Genomic DNA, 6335 nt, shown 5'->3' with positions numbered 1-6335 from the left:
GCCTGTATCACACTGTTGTAGATTAATGTTCACAGTTTGTGTGAAATAGAAAGAAAGAGACATAGAAATGATAAGTGAGTCTTCTTCTTCTTCTTCTTTCTCGTTCTCATTGAAATGTTGGAGTGTTCAGATGACTAGACCGATATATGAGATGAACTGCGCAGTGGTCTCCAAATCAGGGAGCTCTCCATAGAGTTTTCTTTCTATTGAATAAGGCAGTAAAAGGGAGAAAAGAAATAAAGAAAAAAAAGAGAGAGAAAGAGATAAGGAAAGAGATGTAGAGATAAAGAGAGAGAGAGAGAGAGAAACTAAGAAGCAGAAATTAAATGATAGAGTGAGTCAGAAAGATGTAGAATCTGTGTTGATGGTGCATATCTATATAAGTTGGTGAATGTTGAAGATAAAGGTCTGACTTTAAACACTATTTCGAATGATATGTGCTTAAAGCTTCTTGCTCGATCTTAATGTAAAAACAAATTCACTTGTGTCTCTATAAAAAAAAATGCGTTATCTTCTGTGCCGCCATATATTGCTCCTTCTGTCTCGAGAGATTATGGATACCACATGGTGAATCACTGGTCGCTTCAAGTAGGACCAAGCTTATCTTCTAATTGCATTTCTGGACGTTAGATCAAGGGCTCAAAGGTTGTCCATTCGACACGATCTTTCTTGCAAGCTTGCTAGCAAGATCTGATGGACTGCTAGGCATTACAGTTGGCACTTAATTCTTTCAATGGCGGTTTGCTTGCTTATGCACTCCTGTCTCTAGTCACAATGATCCTGGATTTCAATACCGTGCCTCAACATTCACTGCACCAAGTTTTGGCTAGGACACAATAGTTTTCATTTCTGAAGAAATGTCCAAAAAACTTACAAGTCAAAAAATAATAATTATTGACATTAGAACAGTTGAACTTGTATATGTAAATATGTGATTCCAAATTTACACCAATAACAACTATATAAATTACTTTGTCTGGCCTTAAATATCTACAGAAAAACTGTGTTCATTAGAAAGCAGGAAAGTAGAGTCCAGTTATTTTACAAGAACTCCAAAAATGTTCTTGACTCGTCTGGAAAAAGTGATTTTCTCGTGCCTTGGCTAAGTCTGAGGGCTTAACGTACACACCTTTAAAGTAATTCCCACATTCACAAGTTGATGTTTACTGAAAGAGACTTTTAATGTGGTCTCCTTGTAGGTCTACTTGTAGGTAGTGAGCTGCCATGCCTCTTATGACCAACGCGTTAGGGGTTACGTTGTGTTTTCATTGACCTTTCAAACATCAAGGAGTGGCCTCCCCCACCTCTCCAGCATGGACCTAACATTTGTTTAGAAAAGTAAAGCTCAGTTGTTTGTTGACTTGTTAACCTTTTACTCAAGAAAGTGAAGTTCAGAGTTCATAGGTCGTGACAAGTATCTGAACTAAGTTTCGGACCGTGATATTACTTTGCGTTATTGGATACGTTGGCCTTGTCTCTTTATCTTCAATATAAAGTCTATGTGGCAGACTATCTGCTGAGGAACTAGATCTGTATTGTCGACCTTTTAAAATATAATTGAAAATTTAGAACTTAGATTTAATTTCCATTAGGATTGAAACCAAAACGTGTGTCACGGAATGGAATGGTCTGATTTACGTCTTGTTCTAGATGACCACCAAAGTGACCACCAAGTCTCTTACAAAGACATTCCCAAGGATGAACAGTTTCTACCGAGACTTCATTGATCTATTTCATTCTTTAATTCCATTGAACTCCACGTGGTGTGGACTTTGTGATTATTTAGTTTTTAAGACGTGGACTGTGTTGTGAGATGTGATACAATGACTATTGCAGTGTAGGAAACTTGAAGCTAAATTTGATAGTTACAATAAGTGAAAAACAATCAGGTAAACAGTAACATTTCTTTCAAAATCTATAGATACAATTATCTGGTCTGGGAACAAATGATATCACATAATCACCTGCTGACCTAGTAGTAATAAACTTTTTCATTTATTTTGGCATAAATAGCATCGCCCATTGTTTTAGAAATACCATTTGAGAAAAAGGGAAAAAGTAGGAGCTATCTTCCGTGCTACCTGTAAAGTCATCGCGTTTAGTTCTGTCTTCATTGCGTTATTTGCTTCATTTCTAATTCATGATTGAGAGAGTTCAATGTTGAACACACTGAGACCATACAGAAGGTCACACACTGAGACTCACACACTGAGACCATACAGAAGGTCACACACTGAGACTCACACACTGAGACCATACAGAATACAAATTACGTATTTATTTATTTCACCTTCAACTTCACCTATCACTTAGTCTGTTGGGGCACCATACACAATCTGTTGACAGTCTTTCTCCATTCTTCTTTGTCTTTTGCCTTGGATTGAAACTCTTTCATTGACAGACCTGTCCATTCTCTTAGGTTGTCTCCCATCGATTTATCTGTCTGCCTCTTCTTCTTTTTTCAGGTACTATTTCCTATTTCCATCGATTTATCTGTCTGCCTCTTCTTCTTTTTTCAGGTACTATTTCCTGAAGGAAGGTTTTTGCGAGCCCTTGGGATATGACCATAGAGTTTAAGTTCAACGTTTTGTGACAGTAGTTAGCAGGTCATCGGATGGTCCAATTAATCTATTAATCCTTTTTGTAATCTCTTCATTTGTGATGCTTTCTTTGTATTTACTGTATTCCTATGATGCGTTCATCCAGTCAAACTGTCATTTGAACTTGCACATACAACTGATCATGTCATATGTTAAACATATGTTAAACATATGTTAAACATATGACATATTATTTCTGTAAGTCTTGTTAGATATTAAAATTATTCTCCAAAAACTGAAATAATCTGAACAATAATGTTTAATAATGATTTTTTAAAAATAAAGTGGAACAGTTTATTTAGAATGTAATGAATCAATACAGTCTCAACTACTATGTATTAACACCAAGTGACAATCTGTGTGTGGGTTTGTGTGTAAGTGTGTATTTGTTCTTATTGGTGTCTCATTTTCTCTTTTGACGAAACGTCTGCGATGTATAAGATAAGATTTATGTACATGTGAATGTACTCATATGTGGGGGTCGTTCTTTCTCTTGCTCAAAACCTAAATTGCGATAGATTGTCTGCATCAGATTGTGAATCAGGCAATAATTAAATTTTTATAAAAAAAAAATAATATACAAATTAAAAAAAACAACATCTAGTCAGTTTGACATTAAACAGGCTATAAAAATAAATATCTGTTTCATTCAATCTGAAGAGGTAAATTGTATGAACGTTTCTTTGAAACTAAAAAAATTATTTCTCTACTTTGCATTTTAAAAGTGTTTTAGTCAAAATTCTGAAACGTTTTGCAATGAATAAAGGATCTTAGATTTAATCATAGAAACGAACGCATGATGACACATACTTAGCATCATGGGCGTAGCCAGGATTTTTTTTCGGAGGAGGGGAGTTGAGGGGATTTATTTCTCCCCCCCCCCCGCAAAAAAAGCATATTTGTGTGTGTGTGTGTGTGTGTACATAATTAATCCTTTCATTCTTTTGGAAGACGTTTATTGTACCCTAGAATAGGTTCTTCCTGAAGCTAGTGGAAAAATTAAAGACTCCCCGCCATTGCCAGCAAGGGGGTTTGTGAGCTCCGCCGCCAAGCACTATCGGTATTAAAAGCCAACATAATACATATTCTGAGGTATCTACAGTGCATTATCCTGCTATTAAGAAGCTTTATTTCAAAAACTTAATGTGCTATTCTTCTTTACTTAGCTGCTCCCGCGTCGTTCGGCGCATTGGGCAGCACAAAAAACCTATCACTGGCAATGTCTGAAGCCTCTTCCCACCTGCTCTGAGGATCTCCATGAAAGTGTAGCACCACGTTGTACTAGGATGTCCCTGTTTGCGCTTCCCTCGTAATTGCCTCCATGTCATCGCAACTCGTATTATGCGCAATTCATTTTGTCGGAGAACATGTCCCGCAAACCTCATGCGACGCTCCGTCACAACCTTACTAAGGGTTCAACTCCGAGTTTGGCATAAGATTTCCTTGATTGAGACCCGATCTCTATAAGTGACTCCGTCTTAGCCATCTTTGTTGAGCCACATTTAGACTTTTTCAATTTCGGCAGATGACTCTTCACTACAATTTATCAAGGAGTTATTAATGGGGCCCAGTCACTGGTAGAAATGTGTAACCAATATGGCTACGCGCTTGGAGTTAGTTGACTGTAGCTTGCTTTAGATTTTATATAAAAAAAGGAAAGTTTTATCGTCAAAATCATTTGGGCGGAAGGGGTTAAACTAAAAATCCTCGGGAGATTCAATTTAATTCATAACCCCATTTGCTTCGGTCATAGAATTTGGTGACTGTAGTTTGCTTTAGAATAAAATTGAAGAGAGAGGTTTTCAACCTCAAAACTCTCTGTATGAGGGTATTTAAACTCAAAACCTTCAGGAGGGGTTTGAAAATTAAAAAAAAAAGCCCTCAGGAGGAGGGGGTTTAAACTCAAAATCCCCCTTGGCTTGGCGACGTTCATAGAAATTTGATTGTGTAATTGTTTTTTTTTTATATTGATAAGGTATTTTTTAGCTTCAAACGCTGCTGAAAAAAAAAAAAGGGGGGGGGTATCTCAAAACGCCACTTGGCTACGCTCATAGAATTTTGAGTGTGTAATTTGCTTTTTTTTATATTGAAGAGATATTTTTTTAGCTTCAAATCCCGCTGGAGAGGGATTTAAACTCAAAACCTCTTTGGCTACGATCATAGAATTTGAGCATGTAATTTGCTTGTTTATATTGAAGAGGTGGTTTTTAGCCCATAAACCCCGCTGGAGGGGGTTTTAAACACGAAACCCCTCTTGGATACGCTCATAGAATCTGGTGACTGATGTATGGATAGTCTTATATTGAAGAAGGGTTTTATCGTAAATTTCGAAGGGGGTTTTAAAATCAAAATTTTCCTTAGCTATGCACTTGGAAATGGGGGATTGTCGTTCGCATTCTTTTTTTTCGGTTTTGTTTTATAGAAGAGGGGGATTTGACTGCAAAACCCCCTGGTAGGGGGTTTTAAACTCAAAACCCCCATGGCTTCGCTGGGGCAAGTGATGGTTAAGTATTAAAATCTCACCTAAAAAATTAGAATCAAGCAAAAAATTAGTCACTAAATTCCGATTCCCCCCTCCCACAGCGGGAATTTCCTTTCTTGGGTGTGCGGAGGGTTGAACCCCAACCCCTCTCCTGGCTACGCCCATACTTAGCACTGACCTATGTGAACAGGTAAGTTAGACGTTTCCCAAGTTATTGCAAAGGTAAGCAAGTTTGTTGGTAGGATATTCAGGTCGATACGACCTGCTCCAGACCCCCACTGCCGTTACATTGTTCACTTAATGACCGGTCCATTTAATTGACTCTTGAGAATCTGGAGAATGACTGCATGGTTTGTTTATGACTCTAAGAGACACAATGGACCAAACACTAACGTTTCTCTGTTATCTCCCCCTGAAATATAAAGTGTCTGTAAGAGCTATCTATTGTTTCTATTTCATGCTTGTGTCCACTAAGACTCAGACGACGACTTAGAAAAAGGACTAATTTAGCTTATACCACCACTTCAGTTGAGTACAATTTCTTTCCCTTGTTTGAGATACCAAACAAAAAATGTAATTACCAACAGTTAATTAATTAGTTGTTTCATTTGTTTAAAAATTGATTCTTGTGTTGTCAGGTAAGAAAATAATTGTGCAAAATTTCAGCTTGATCCGAGATTGGGTGTGGAAGAAATAACGTGCACAAACGTTTTACCTGACAGACTGACAGACAGACAGACAGAGTGAGTTTGTTTACCTTAAAGACATATCAGGTCTGAACGAAGTCTTCTATTTAATAATATTACCTGCTGCGAAGTCTTCTATTTAATAAGATTACCTGTTTAAACAAAACAAAATTCTCATCAAACACAACATTGAAAAGCAATAGATTGGCTATCCGTGATAAATAAGATTTTCCGACTGATTGGATGATCCTAGTCAAGCCCTTTATTTGACAGGTGTGATTCCTCGATGATCTATCATAGGTACAGTGAGTCTAACGTTACCTCTTGAAGATTCTGAATGGCCTGCTGTTGACAATTAGTCTAGTCTGATTTTAAATGTCCTCCAGACTTTCCTATTCCGATTCGACTGGTAGGGGAAATCACTTGCACTTAATTTTCATTAAAATATGCGTGCATCGCGTGTAACAGACCGGGTACACATTTTGTTTTTCAAATTGAAGCAACGAACTTCTTAGGGATCAATGAAAGTTTTGTAATTATTTATTTGTAGCCATATTTTAGTAGGCC

The sequence above is a fragment of the Biomphalaria glabrata genome, chromosome 9 (genome assembly GCF_947242115.1).
Source record: "Biomphalaria glabrata chromosome 9, xgBioGlab47.1, whole genome shotgun sequence".
NCBI lineage: Eukaryota > Metazoa > Mollusca > Gastropoda > Planorbidae > Biomphalaria > Biomphalaria glabrata.
This window is presented reverse-complemented; position numbering follows the sequence as displayed.